Raw genomic sequence first — 15,696 nt, 5'->3', positions numbered from 1 at the left:
CTGAAGTGAAACCGGCATGTGCCGCCATTGTGTAGCCCCACCTGTTAAGAGCGTGACAATTATTACCGATCAGGTTCGTTTCCCGTAGTAGGACAACATCTGGGAGGTGGCGTTTAACAAATTGAAGGACTATACCCCTCTTAGGCTTGTCCCCCAGCCTATTAATGTTCCAGCTGAGGACCTTTAAACTTTTATCCCACCTTGTAGCCATCTTCGGAAGCAATTCTTTCACACGCTCCATAACACCGTAACATATCACAGTTACATTTCCTACTCGACCAACTCACTTCCCCGCCCCCCTCCCCCCAAACATTACCAAACATAAGTAAACAACAACTGAACTGCTGACCCCCCGCCTCCCCCCACCCTGCTACCCTGCCACATAGGTTTAGAACGACCCACATCCCCAACCAGCAGAGCGCTTTTCGTCCTAAGAAAAATAGAGAGTGAAAGAAACCCCCCTCACTCAGTTAACTATAAGTTGGGGAAATGCACAGGCGCCACCTCGGGCCGCTGGAGGCCCATACATAAAGTATCCTGCAAGGCATATGCATCCCCTTTGTGAAGAAGTTGGTGCAGCACCATTCACCTTGTCCCAATCACTGTATATTAATGTTGCTGACCCCCAGGGACTGCAGAGCCAGCCCGCAAGTTTAGTTCAGGCCATGAAGGTAGGAAGTTATCTGTGGCCCCTGATATCTAAGTCTGAGGCGTCCCAGGGGTGTCGAGCACCCTCTCCGTTTGGTAGGCGCCGCCCACTGATCCCCGGGTCCCCGGAATCAAAAGGAATAGTTATACGTTACTTCAAAGTTTGCAGAGGTCCGCAGGAGTAGTCGGCTCCATCCGTGAGGGCTCCTTAACGTCTCTGTACTACCCTTGCGCAGGGGCTGCTGGATCTGGAGCACCAGGAACGCTGACTCCACCTATCAGTGTCCGATCTTTCGTCCGATGATCCCGGTGACTTAGCACTAGCGTCTCTCCATCCGTCACCCTTCGCCGTCGTCTATGTCGGTGTCAGAGCGTTGCCTCCATCCAGTCACTCCTGTGCCTCCGATGGGGTGGTGAAAAAGAGGGATTTTCCATCGGTCATAATTTTAAGCTTCGCGGGAAAGAAGATCATGTATTTGATTCCCTTTTGTCGGAGTGCCGCTTTCACCCCATTGAAGGAACGTCTCTCTCGCTGTACTTTGAGCGTGAAGTCCGGGAAGAACCTAATTGTTGTGTTTTCATATTGGAGGTCTCCCAGCAGCCTGGTGGCTCGCAGGTGGTGCCCCTGGCTTGGGCCTAGGTATTGGTGCGCGGTGCGCCCTCTCAATGGAAAACATGGTTGAGAGCCACTTCGGTTTCAGGTGGTTTAGGATCAAGTCCTCGAGGAAAAGGTCCATGCTGGGCCCTTTGGACCGCTCCGGAACTCCCACCACCCGGATGTTGTTCCTGCGGGCCCTCCCCTCCTGGTCCTCGAGCTTCAGGGCGACTTCAGGGCGACTTGACGGTGTTGGTGCACCAGTTCATTTACCCTCTGTTCCAGCTTCTTAGAGGAGGCCTGTAGCTCCCGGATGTCCGTCTTGTTGGTTCTGGCTTTGTCTGAAGTTTTATTGAGGTCGGCCCGTATGCAGTCGGCAGGATTAAATCCATATAAATAAAAAGTCCAAGTCAGTCAAAGTGTAAGGTCGATATGTGTTCTTAATATTCTTGAAACAGTAATTGTAGATAAGTGTTATTTTAATTTAAACAACCATGAAAAAACAATTGCCATACATTATGAGAAGGTGTGGAGTGAGCACTTGAAGGTGGTGGTGTGGTCAATGAGGTAGGTGGGGATAATCTGGTTCGCACCCCGACCGCTCTCGTAGTGATAACAGACGATATTTGAGAGCTGCATAAAATAAAGTCTCCTGGTGCGCAAGGCCCAGCAAAACAATAGAGTATTTGATAGAGCGGGCCGGTTGAGGTGGACTGCTTGGGGACTGCTGTTCATGTGGGAGCCGCCCCCTTAGCACCTCATGCTTGTACCTGAGGTTTAAATCTATGTTAACGGGGGACCCGGCAAGGCCCTATCGCTTTGTGTGGTTGGGCCAGACAGGAGAAAGCACCGTCGCTCTTCGCCTTCTCCGCGTCCGTTGGCCGACGCGAAGCATGATGCGGAAGGTAGTCCGGCTCCGCCCGCGTAGCCTGTTGGGTCGACTCTGAGCTTCTCTTCCTTCCCTGGAGCCAGAGCGACCCCTGCTTAACTTCGTAGCTTTTTACGAAGCCGTTCACTCCATCTTTGGGCAGCCAGACTCTGCCGGCGTGCCATTGGGCCTGCGGACTCGGCTGGGGGTTCTAGGCCTTCGATGCCAGCGGCTTAGGCTCCGGCGCTGCAGGGACCCAAGGGATCCAGGCCTGGATCTGGATCAGCGCCGGTCGACCCTATGACACCTCTTGTGGTGAGGAATCCATTGGCGACACTTCCGCCCCCTCCGACGCCGGTTGTGTCCTCAGCCGGTGTTGACCCCAGCCTTCCGGTCGACATGGACACGGAGCTGGACCGGCGTCAACCAGTACTTTTGTACCTCTGTTCTATCCTGGCGTTCCTTATTGCCCTAAGTGGCAGCCAGAGGAGGGTGAGGAGGACTAAGATGGGTCTATTGACCCTCTGGCAGACTAGCTGGAAGAGCCGGACTGGAGAGAGGATCTGGGGGAGGTCAGTGGTCTGGATACATCCCCAGACCTAGGCATGCTTTCTCCCCTTACCGTGGCTACAGAGGTGGGAGCCTCCTACGTTGTGGTGTTGCATAGGGTGGCTGAAGCCTTGGGCCTTGAGCTACCTGCGGTGACAGTCAGGACTAACCTCCTGACTGAGGTGCTTCAACGACCAGCAGCCTCTTCGGAGCCCCTTCAATGAGGCCCTCACAGACATCCTTCTGGGCACCTGGTCCAAGCCCAGCACAGGGGCTCCTGTGGATAGGATGATTGTCCGACGCCACCGCCCGTTCCCAGGCGACCCCACTTTCATCTCCCAACAGCCTACCCCTGAGAGCGAGTGGAGTTGCGGTCTTCTATACTCCTTTTGGCCTACACCACTTCTGCCCAGAGTGCTGAAGAAGATCAAGCGCGACCGGGCCCAAGTAATTCTTGTGGCTCCGTACTGGGCACGAAGAGTCTGGTATCCCGAGTTCTTGAACATGGCCATCGATCCTCCAATCACACTGCCCCTTCTGGAGGATCTTCTGTCGCTGCAGCAGGGGACGGTCCTCCACCCAAACCTGTCCAGCCTCCACCTCCTTGCTTGGAGATTGAGTGGCGACAGTTGACAGCTTTTTACCTTCCTTCTGAAGTCTGTAATGTTATCTCGGCAGCTAGGCGTCCCTCTACTAAAACAGTATACACCTGTATGTGGAACAAATTTGTGGCATGGTGTGCAGCAAAGACTGTGGATCCCCTTTCTGCCCCTTTTATGAGGATCTCCTTTTCCTGCTTTCTTTGGCCCAGCAGGGCTCTGCTCTAGGCACCCTCAAGGGCTATATTTCGGCTATTTTAGCCTTTCTTCGCTTTCTCTTTTCAAGTCCCCTATTGTAAATTGTTTCCTTAAGTGCATTACTCACCTGTTTCCTCCTAATCCTTTCGGAATGCCCCAGTGGGACTGGAGCCTTGTTCTGACTTACCTTATGTGCGCTCCCTTCGAGCCGCTACATAATTGTCCTCTCAGACTCTTGACCTTGAAGTCTGCTTTTCTGGTTGCCATCACCTCTGCTCGCATGATCAATGAGGTTCATGCTCTTTCTTCTAAGCCTCCTTTGCTTGCTGTTCATCCGGACAAGGTTGTCCTTCGAACTCGATCTTCTCTTCTTCCCAAAGTGGTTACCTCTTTCAACATAGGACAGACCATCACTTTGCCCACCTTCATCCCGCCCCGCATCCTTCGAAAGAGGAGGAGAGGCTCCACTGTCCGATCCAAAACGTACGCTTTCATTTTATCTGGATCGCACAAAACAATTCCGGTTGGATGATCAGTTCCTTGTTGGCTATGTGGGTGCCAAGAAAGGTCGGGCCATGCAAAAACAAACCATCTCTCGATGGGTCGTTCTTTGCATTAAAATGTGTTATTCCTTGGTGAAAAAGGAACCTTCAGTAGGGCTGCGCACCCATTCCACCAGGGCGACGGCAGCCCCTACTGCTTTGGGACGTGGAGTCCCGCTTCATGATATCGGCCAGGCAGCCACGTGGGCTTCATTGCACACATTCCCTAAACATTATTGCCTGGACAGTCAAGTTCGGAGAGACGGCTTCTTGGACTTCCTGGTGTGAACTTGGTTCGCAGAGCCACCTCCGGGGTTGGTATTGCTGGGGTATCTATTCTAAGGTAAGGAATCTAAAACTAATAGTCTGTTTCAGATGAATAAGTTACTTACCTTTGGTAACGATATATCTGCAAGACACATATATTAGTTATGGATTCCTTACCGCCCCACCCATCCTCCCCGTTCTGCGAACTGACTTCTAGGGTTAAGGGCTCCCTTTTAGGGTCCTAGTTTTGTGACCAGTGGCCAGTGTCTTGCATGGCTCTGCTCTTCTGGCGTGGAATGTTGTGTAAAGAACTGGCGTCAGCGTCTAAGTAGATACCGCAACGTCATTCTAGCGACCACAACGCCAACGACGAACGTGGAGTCAGCTGATGCCACCTACTGACGTGCAAGGGTCCTGCTACAGAAAACTTCTCTGAAGCCTGGGGGTAATTCTAAGGAAAGGAATCCATAACTAATATATGTCTCTTACAGATATATAGTTACCGAAGGTAAGTAACTTGTTGGACAGGGCACATCTCATATTGGCAGCAAGGAAGAATCTTTGTAGTTTACAAAATATAAGTTCACTGTGTTGTGTTCAAGGCTCTCCTTCACACCCAATAAACGTCTTTCTTTTTTAGCAATTTGAGTCATCTTAAAGTATCCAACAAGTTCCCTTTATTGCAGGCAGTAAATGTACAGTGTATACATTTGCACCATAGAATCTTTTGAAGCTACTTAAGTCGCAGAGTCTGCTAATTCCTTGTCCACTTTGTGCTTAACCCAGGTAAGAGTTTTATTCCCAACAGCCTCCCATGGTTCCCATCAGCCTTCTTAGGTCTCTGCATTGTGTGTTCTTTAGCAGTTTTTGTCCTCTTCTGTAGGCATTGCATTCTTGATTTTTACAATATTCGCAATTATTGTATTTGAACTGGGGTAAAACAGTAGGGTTGATACGTTTATACTACAGAGTTTCAACTATGCTATGCAGTTGAGTGGACTTGGTGTAGTTGAGTTTACTGAAAATTCAACATGCACCTTTGTTGTTGCTTCGTTCCTTGTATTCATTGTTTTTGTGTTTTTGTGTCCTTCCCAGCAGAGAATAGACCTCACTGTTGCATTGCATTTTCAAGACCTGGATTTGATTAGTATGGCCTGTATCATGTGCCTTACTGGAGTTTGGCCTCTATCTTCGTGTATCTTCTTGAATCTCCTAGATTTCTTTGGGCTGGGATTCAGTTAGGATTTTCAACGTTTTATAAGATAAAATTGCTAAAATAATTGGGAACATCCCTGCAGAAAGCCGAAATTCTAAACTTGGAGGTTTTCATAAGGGTACGTTAGCAGATGCTTTAAAGGATTTGGTTTCAGGAACCCCTTACTCAAACTGTAGGGCTTTTTGAATTGGGCCTGTTGCTCCTCTTCAAAACATCATAGCTACTTCGATTCCTGCTAACTTTTTCTCCCTCACTCTAGTAGAGGATTTGTCTTTTTCCAGGATATTTTCAATAATAGAAGCATCTGCCTCCATCTTCTCAACAGGCAAACTGTCCTCAATCTCTATTGTACGCCTGATGAGTAAAGCATGGGTTTTTTGTTGTTTCTCTCCAAAAGAGAAGCAATGTAATCTGTAACTCCAGGTGGGGCCTTCACTTGGGGAATTCTCACCAATCTTCACTTTTTCTATTCCACTGCATCCACTGATGCTACTTATAAAGCTTACTCTCTGTGCTTGACCAAGAAGCTTGTTCCTTTATTTTTCAAATGTTTCCTTTTTTAGATGCTTCCGTTGCGCCCTTCTGGGATGCCACTCGGCGTGGGTTGGTGAAGGGAAGAAAGATTCATTCAATTAGCTGGTTACAGTTTGTAAATAAGTGCCTTATGGCTTTTATTTCTTAATATTGTAAACATTTGCTAGTCTGTTATGTACATTCATACAGTATAGCTTAAACAGTTTGTAAACCTTAATTTCTCTCCAGATGTTGACATTATTTCAAAGCAAATGTTGGTGGATAGATGAGGGAGCTTTGCAAAGTTGAAATAAAAATAGAAAGCAGCCAGTTTTGAAAGGAGTCCATTCATCATAAACCTGTTACCTGATTAGCTATTTAAATGCCTATATCTGACTGCCACGTAGGCTTTGTCCCCCTATATCTTTCTCCTCGCCCTTAATCCCTTTGTCCTGGGATCTCTCTTTTCTTCCTCCTCTTTTCCTCCCTACGATCTTCTGTCTGTCCTTCATCTGATTTCTCTCAGGTCACCTATATATTTCACCAACGTCGCCTCTGTTGTTTTTTTTGGGGGTTTTTGCTGTTAGTCTTGGTTGAAGGACCCTCACAATTGAGCTTTACTACTGTACCTGCTAATCTGCTTTACTACACGGCCGGCCCGTCATGGGTTGTAGGCAACTTGCTGTGTACCATCTATATTGGCAAAACCCGCCTGCATCTTGCATGCCTACCTAAACTATGCTGCCGGCCCTTTACAGAGTTGTAGGCGACATGCTTTGTACATGAGTAAAATCCTTCTGGTTCTTTCTAAAATAAAATAGATTTGTATCAAAAGCCTATATCTGTCATCGGCATCGTTCGCGTCGGTTGTGACGTCGCTGTACCTATTTAGGTGCCACCCAGGCGCACTGACATCAGTTCTTTTCTTTCCCCACTAGCTAAGCACAGATCCGGGAAGAGCTGCCCCTCTGTCGCTTTTTGACAGGTTTTTTCTTGACCTTTTGTCGTCTTCTGTATTTTTTTGATCAGGTGCGAGGGATGTCTTCGAGGAAGACAGGGTATAAGCCATGCGGGGCCTGTCCTCGCACGCTGTTGGTCACCAATTCCCACCTCGTATGCTTATGGTATCTCGAGCGTTACCATGATACAAAGTTGTGCTCGCACTGTCGGGCCTTGGCTCCCAAGACCTTAAGGGAGCGGGCTTTGAAGCTCTTTGTGGCCTGACAGCCCACTCCGTCAAGTAAGACTTCGCGGAGGTCCCGATCGAGGAAGAGAAGGTCGCAGGACCATTCCTGGACCCCAAAGTCCCCTTCATCCCTCTCGAGGTCATCGGAACACTCGGGTAAGAGAGTCAAGAAGAATAAGAAGTCCAAGCGGATTACCTCTTCACCTCGAATGTCGTCAACCGAAGAAGGAGGTAAGGTACCCCGACTCTCTAGGGACGGTTCTGCGGAGCTGAAGCCAGGGTCGACTTTGCGCCTCCCCCCTTTTCCGAAAGCCAGAGCAACCCCCGTTCAGAGTTTTACAAGGCCATGCGCTGCGTAATTGTGCGGGCCGACCCCTCAGGGGAGCCTTCTGGCCTGCGGATTCGGGAGGGGCCCGTAAGATTTGACCCCTTCTCTCAGGGATCGTATCCAGGTTGATGCCGGTCGTGCCACCGTGACCTTCTCCGGTGTTGGACACGAAGTCTGTGCCTGCTGTGCTGCGGGTGCCCATCGTGGTGCAGCCCCATCCTCATACCCTATGACACAGAGCCGTAACGACATCGCTCGATGCCGATTCCGACGTCGCTTCAACCCAGAGGTTCTAAGTTGTCCCCTGAGCACTTTGTGGATATGTTAGGCTTGGGAGAGGAATGGGAGGGGTCTATGGACCCTCTAGATCACCAGGATGAATCTGCAGAGAAGTTGGACTGGTATGGGAAACTAGGTAGAGGCCAGTGGACTGGACACTTCTCCATACATGGCATGCTTTCTCCGCCAACTGTGGCTATGGAGGAGGGGGCATCATATGCCATTGAGGTTAAGAGGGCAGCTGAGGTCCTTGGACTGGAGCTGCTCTCAGTGGAGCTCAGAACTAATCTCCTGACCGAAAGGCTTCAGCCTGGGGCTTTCACCTCAGAACCCCTTTTGCCTGTTAATGAAGCACTTACTGATGTCCTTCTAGGCACGTGGTCCAAGCCTAGCACAGGAGCCCCTGTGAATAGGACAATCGCCTGCCGCCATGGCCCAGCTCCAGGCGACCCAAAGTTCCTCAGCCAACACCCCACCCCAGAAAGGTTGATGGTGCAGGCCTCTACGTCCTAGGGGCATGTTCCCTTCTGCAGCCCTCAGGATAGGGAATTCAAGAAGCTGGATTAATTTGGGAAGAAAATGTTTTCTTCTTCCAGCCTGGCATTGCAGTTGGTGAATTTTGCGTACTTATTGGCCCGTTTATCCCACTCCCTTTGAGAGATGGTTCCGCAAGTACTGCCACAAGTCTCTGAGGAGGCCCGGGCTGTGCTCTCTCAAGCTGTTAAGGACGGGAGAGACGCAGCAAAATTCACCATCAGGTGTGGCCTTGATACAATGGATTCGCTGGGCAGATCGATTTCCACGTTAGTGGCTTTGAGGCAACACGCTTGGGTTAGGACAACTGGCTTCTCGGGGGATGTCCAGGCAAATCTGATGGACATGCCCTTTGATGGGACCCGTCTTTTTGGGCAAAAGGCAGATTCGGCCCTAGTGAGGTTCAAGGACTCTCTAGCTACTTCCAGATCCTTGGGCTTCTCTACTACTACTCGTGGCCAGTCTACCTTTCGCTCCTTTTGTGGCAACGGAAGGGGTTTCCAGCTGCGTCAGCCCTATCCTAGCCATCGTCCTGCACAGGCTTCTAGAGCTGTGTGGGGACGTGGACGCAGTTCATTCAGGCCTAGGAATGGAAGCCAGAAGTCGTTGGCATCCCTGCCCTCGGCAGCTGTAGCCTCCAAGCCCTCCTAGTCTGACTCTGCAAGACCACACCACTCCAGTTGGCGGTAGAATCCATCATTATCTCCCCCATTGGAAGTCCATAACATGGGACAAGTGGGTCTTGCAGATCAGTCAAGTGGACTATTCCCTTCCTTTCCTTTCTTCCTCCCATCCTGCCAACTCGGGAAGGGCTGACGGAGGATGATTTAAAATTGCTCCAGGAGGAAGTTGCAGTTCTCTTGGTCCAGGGAGCTATAGAAAGGGTCCCATTTTCAGAAGTAGGCAGTGGTTGCTATTCCTGCTACTATCTGATTCCAAAGAAGAACAATGTGCTGCGGCCTATTTTAGATATTCGGACCGTCAATCTCTTCCTCAAGAAGAAGAAATTCAAGATGCTCACTCTGGCTCAGGTCTTGTCTGCCCTAGACGAAGGAGACTGGATGGTGGCGTTGGATCTGCAGGATGCGTATTTTCAACTCCCCATTCTGCATTCTGAACCTGTAGTTCAATGTAGGCCGCGAGCACTTTCAGTTTACCGTGCTTCCCTCCGGCCTAACAAATGCCTCTTGGGTGTTCACCACGATGTTGGCGGTGGTTGCAGCTCATCTGCGCAGGTTAGCGGTGTCAGTCTTCCCCCAACCTCAACAACTGGCTGTTGAAGGCGTCCTTGCCCCAGGCAGTCGTCTTCCACCTTTAGACTACGGTGAACTTCCTGCATTCCATTCCATTTCATTTATACAGCGCACGGCTACCACCAACGATGGTGTCCCAGAGCAAAACAGCGGATACAACAGATAGGGAAGGGGGGGGACACCTTAAGGTAAATCGAACAGCCAGGTTTTCAAAGCCTTCCTGAACGAGGGTGGTCAGGCATGGAATTCCAAACTGAAGCAGTTCTCACTGAGAAAGCTCGGCCACCAATCCTGGCTTTTGCAAAGAAAGGGATCTGGAGCAATTCCTGATGATTAGATCGCAAAGCCCTGGCCTGGTGATATTTCTGGAGTCTCTGCTACAGATATCCAGGGCCCCTGTCTCTAGACGCTCTGTAAGCCAAGGACTGTCCTTAAACTCTATTCTCCCTTTGACTGGGAGCCAGTGGAGGTTACGCAGAGGAGGGGAGATATGATGGCGGAGTGGCACGTTTCTAATGAGCCTAGCTGCGGCGTTCTGAATAGTTTGCAGTTTCCTAATCAAGTAGGCTGGCAGACCCAGGTACAGGCTGTTGGCATGGTCAAGCTGAGACGTGACTAGAGCTTGGATCACCGTTTCCCGGCATTCCATAGGCAGAAGATGGAGGAATCTCTGCAAGGCTTTCAGTTTCCAAAAGCAGGATGCAGAAACTTCACCAATCTGGGCCTTGTCTGAGAGGTAAGAATCAAATTTAAAACCTAGATTTCTAACTGAGGTGATAGGAGTGGGTGGGGGGTTTAGCTCCGCCAGCCATCAGAGATCGGACTGTGGAGGAGAAGGTTGATTTAAAAAAAGTACCTCTGTTTTGTCAGCATTTAATTTCAAGCAACTGTCTGTCATCCAAGATTAAATATTGTTCAAACTGTGAGTTACTCCATGAGATTGTTTTTTAAACTGTGAGTTGCTCCATGAGATTGTGGCATGCTTTTATTCGATGTTCCTGCTGTTTTCATTCATTTTAACTTACTTTTGATGACCTCATTAAAACTGTCCTTGCTCTGCAATCCTGAGTTCCATAAGGTACCTATGTATATCTAAAAATGATAGTGATGGCTCTAATATGATATGAACTTTAGAAACAAGGTGTTTTTCTTGTGAAGTCTGACTAGAAGAAAAATTAGCACGTTTAAATGGTTTCTGTATGCATTTGTTTATACATCACAAATGGAAATGGAAAATAAGAGTGCAGAGCATGATGGGGAAGTGGAACACAAAAGGAAAAGCAAGTAGAGTGTACTTACACTTAGGGGCCGATTCCGATCTCGGTCGGAAGGGCTCCGAATCGGGTTCGGGATTAGCGAGTCTGATTTGAAGGCTGATTTCCGTTCGGTTCGTACACGGGTCCGGACTACGAAGTACGATGCGAACAAGCGCAAAATCTCCGGCCAAATCGTTTCCGGGTCGGAACCGCTCCGTACATCTCGACCGTAAGCTAACCGTGGCATGCAATGGAGGCGAATTCCGACCGAGCCAGTACGATGCGCGATTCGGACAGCCAGATCGAGTCGGAGCTTCCGGCTCGCAATAGCTCCCGGAGCTGGTCTTTGGGGGGCCGCATCAGACCCCCTGGTACCTGCAGCCTTACGGCTCGGACTCAGAGGGAGACCCATGGGTCTCCCCAACACAGGCATGTACGGTGCGGATGGCACTGACGCGTACACACTGTTGGGGGCGCACTTGTCCGGAACGTACCCATTCAGTCAATGGGAGCCCATGTACGCGTTGTACGACCGGCTCCCATTGACTTCTATGGGAGTCCAACCGAAACGAGTCCGACAGCATACGGCCGCATCATACTCGCTCGGTCGGACTACAGGAGTCCGGATCGGTCAGAAAACACCCCGGATCCGGCTTGGTCGGAGTGATTTCCTTCCCAGATCGGAATCGGCCCCTAAGTAGGGTGATTCTTGATAAAGTATCCAAGAGGCATGCACAATCATCTTTCTTCATATAGTCCATAGGTGAAGTGCAATAAACTGTAGTTTTGGACTGGGTATTCCTTGAAAAAGCAAGTATTTCATTCCATCAGTCCTGGAGGCGAGATAAAGCCTGATGGATTTGTGTCCAGATGATGTACCAGCTCCGTGGGGAGAAAACTTGTTTCCTGGTCTGTCCCTTTTTCCATTTCCGCATCTCAAATTTTGGGAACTTGTTGTTACATTGGCCACTAGAGATATTTCCCTTGTCCACCAGGTACTGTACTGTGTTAGAATTCCCTGCTTTTAAGGTGATGCAGCAAATCTTGAATGTGATGCTAGTGGACAAGTGGAGCGGTTAGAGTTACTGAAACGTGGGTTTGATTTAGCTATACTTTCCCAGCCCCTTGATCAGCCATATGGCTGTACGGAGGACGCTCGTCAGAGCTGTTTTTTAATCAGTGAAGAAGGAAGAGCTAGTACAGGCGGTTTGATTTTTCGGGGGATTTTTTTTTATCAACATGTCTTGAGACTGAGGCTACAATGGAGGTAGAATCCAAAATTGTCTGAGTTGTGGGATGAATCCATAAAGGTTTATACCCTTAAGAATTCCGTGTATTTTAGCCTAAGGGTATTCAACATCAGGTAGGCCTTCAAAACCCAGCTTTGTATGTTCAAGAGTAAGAGTTGATGACCAGTGAACCTCTTTGAGGTTATGCTGGAATCTTGAGGTGATCATTTAAAAAGGTAGGAGGTGAACCTTTGAAAGAATATGTGCTGTATCCCCATTATGAGATGGAGTTGAAAAAGGCTTGATGCTTAGCGGTAGTGAATGCCTCAGAGTGTGTACAAGGAAGATGAGAAGATAAGGTTTACGATTCTCTGTGATTGATAGTATGTTGCACACCACCTGTATGGTAGTAATCTTTGTAATGCACTGTCGCCTGAATCCTGACTATTATTCCTGTGGTATTTTGACAAAATATCAAGTTTTTTATATTGGGAGACAGAAATGCCGGGAAACAAAATATTGTGCTAAAAAAAATATCATGATGCGGAAATATAGTTGTTAATTTTTTTTTTTTTAGGTAAGTAATATTGTTAAGAATGTTATTTTAATATAGTTTTTAATATTGTTAAAATATTGTTTTTTAAATATGTTTTTATGTGTTTTAGTGCATTTGTTAATTTTGTATGTTTGTATAAATATTTTTTTTTAATAGTTTGCAATTTTAAGTGATTTCGATTTTTTTTTATTGAATTGCTTATAGTAATTTATAATGTCGTAGCAGGTTTTTGGGTCTGTAGTGGGGTAGGGTAAGAAGTTCCTGAAGTAATAATTAATAATCTTTTAATAGGTTTGTGATTTATATGAATTTTATGCATTATATTTGATTGATTTAAATTTTATTTTAGGTGTCAGTGGCTATGTTTGTAGTGGTATAGAGTGGGAAATTAATTAAGTAATAATTCATTATAATTCATTAATAATGTGTAATAAAATTTTAATTGAATAATAATTCTGTATAGTGTGTGATAATATATTTAAGTTATATTTTAGATATAGGGTTGCTGGGTTTGTAGGGGTATAGAGTGGGAAGTGTATTAAGAAATAACGTACAGTTAATTGCTGATATTTATTTAATTGATTATTATGTAAATTGTGTTCTACTTTGTTTTAGTTATATTTTAGGTGTGGGCTGCTAGGTTTATAGGGGTATGGGATGGGAAGTTAAGCAATCAATACTGATTATGTTTAATAATTATTACATTGTTTATTAATTATGTAAATGTAATATTTTAATATATATATATTTATGTGAATTCATATTCTTTATATTAATACTTTTATTTTGACTTCTAAGTTATTAGGGTTAGTAAAATATGTAATGTGTTTAAAGTGAAGTACTTTCCCTTCTGCTGCACAGACTGGTGTGAGAATAGTAAATGTAATTGTTCCGAAGTCCAACACTTTCCCTACTATAGCACAGACTGGAGAGGTAATAGTAAATGTTCCCCCTCTGAAGTCCAACACGTTCCCTACTGTTGCACAGACGGGAATGGGAATAGTAAATCTTCCCCCCTCTGTAGTCCACTGCTTTCCCTACTGCTGCACAGACTGGAGTGGGAATAGTCAATCTTATCCCACCGAAGTCCAATGCTTTCCCTTTTGTTATATATACTAAAGTGGGAATAGTAAATGTAACCCCTCTGAAGTCCAGCGCTTTCCCAACTGTTGCAGAGGCTGGAGTTGGAATAGTAAATTTTACCCCTCTGAAGTCCAATGCTTTCTCTACTGGTGTACAGACTGGGATGGGAATAGTAAATTTAATCTCTGCAAAGTCCAACAATTTCCTTTCTCAGTATTTTTAGTAATATGTTTTTAAATTTGTATAATTTAATTAATTGTCTAAATTAATATATTTTTGTTATTGAATTGTTTATATTTTGTGTGGTGTTATAGTGTATGTAATATGTGTGTATGTATATATATATATATATATGTGTGTGTGTTTTATTTTCATAGTAAATTTATACATTTTAAATACAAAAAATATACTGTAAAATAAATTGTATTATGTTACACTGTGTATACAAAAGCACATATATATATGTATATAAAGATGTTTGTATGTTTATATAATTATATATTTATATATTGTGTTAATAGCTAAATGTATTTAATTTATATTATATTAAATGTATATATTAAAATATTTAATAGTTACTACTTTGAAATCTATGTTTAAAAAATCGATATTTTTGTATATTTTCTGACGATATTAGTGTCAACGATATCTTCTGGTTTTTTTTTGGTACTTACCATTATAAGTATAGGGACACGATATTGAGGTAAACACTATTTTGGTAAACGATATTTGTGTCAAACGATATTGTTTACCTCAATATTGTGTCAGTGATCCATTCCTGTAGAAGGGCATTGTACTTGGTGTGCTTGTGTAACAGGAATCAACTACATTCTCTTGCCCCTGAAGGAGAGATGGTGATCAGTTAGTAGCTGACATTGTAATCAGGGTTGAGGTTGGATCTGTTCAGCAGTTGAAATATCTGTCCAGCCTTGTGGATGTCTTGGAAAATTCAGAAGTGACTTGGGTAAGGGAGGCATCAATGATGTTCAGCAGTTCCCAGAGTTAATCCTTAGGGATAGTCTTCAGTATTGAGGGCAGGTTTATGTTATCTTCATATAATTTGGCCTTTAGGAAGTCTAGGAATCTTGAGATATATACTGTAATGAGGGTGCATACACTTTGGTAGGTTGTGGAGTAATATAGGCAGGATCACAGCTGAGGTTTTGGTGTTATTGTGTTTCCTGATTTTGTCAGTTTTCTCCTTCAAGAACCAGCTGATCGATTTGCATTTGTTAGTGTAGTGTTTCACGAGGTTCGAGAGAGGGGTTGAGACTGTACTTGATGGTCTTGATGAGAGCTCTGGTTCAGTTGGTGGCATATTTAATGGTGTTGGTGTAGTTGATTACCTTTGCTTCAGTGATAAACCTTCATGTTATGCCTCAAGATCTACACGTGATCCCATCATTTTTCCCCTTTTCTCTGAATTCTGAATTGGCCATCTAGGAGTTCTTTGGAGTATGAGGGTGCTGGTGATTTGGATTTTATGAGCAAGTTGTCCGGCATGCTTGGTTAGGTGCCACTTGACTGGAAGTCTAGAAAATCAACTTTTTCAATAACCAGTAGTCTTCCGATGTAAGACTATTCCTCTCTCAATTCGTGTCTGCCTGCACTAAGCTCTTCAGTCTTTATATGCTGCCTGTTTGAAAAGAAAGAAAATGGCATGCTAAAGCCGATCCCATTGACTTTGAAAATGTTTATTAGATCGATGTGCTGTAAACGAGGGCATGTTTTCCAAAAATACTTTTATTAAAGTATTGTGTTTTAGACTAAAACGGATTCTGCTCTAACCGTTTGTAAATAGTAACTGTGTTCTTTTTGAGTAGACGCCATGTTTGGTGCTAATCCGTCATTAATATCTGTTTAGAGTGATTATGCAGATATGAATATAATATGTTGATGGCCGATGTCTTAAGTGATTTTGTTTATGCATGAAACTTGCTACCTCACCCTATTAACATGATGTGCATAACCTTCCACTAATATTTCAGCTTAAAAAG

General features: G+C 45.7%; 1 protein-coding gene across 6 annotated transcripts in view; it reads left to right on the top strand.

Moving 5' to 3' along the window:
• EHBP1 (EH domain binding protein 1) overlaps positions 1–15,696 on the top strand; it is a 2,232,712-nt gene that overhangs the window by 1,676,463 nt on the left and 540,553 nt on the right. The gene's annotated exons all lie outside the window — the stretch shown is intronic.

Source organism: Lissotriton helveticus, chromosome 6 (assembly GCF_964261635.1).
Source record: "Lissotriton helveticus chromosome 6, aLisHel1.1, whole genome shotgun sequence".
Classification (NCBI taxonomy): domain Eukaryota; kingdom Metazoa; phylum Chordata; class Amphibia; order Caudata; family Salamandridae; genus Lissotriton; species Lissotriton helveticus.
The sequence above is the reverse complement of the archived record's forward strand: the minus strand, read 5'-3'. Positions and strand labels throughout refer to the sequence as shown.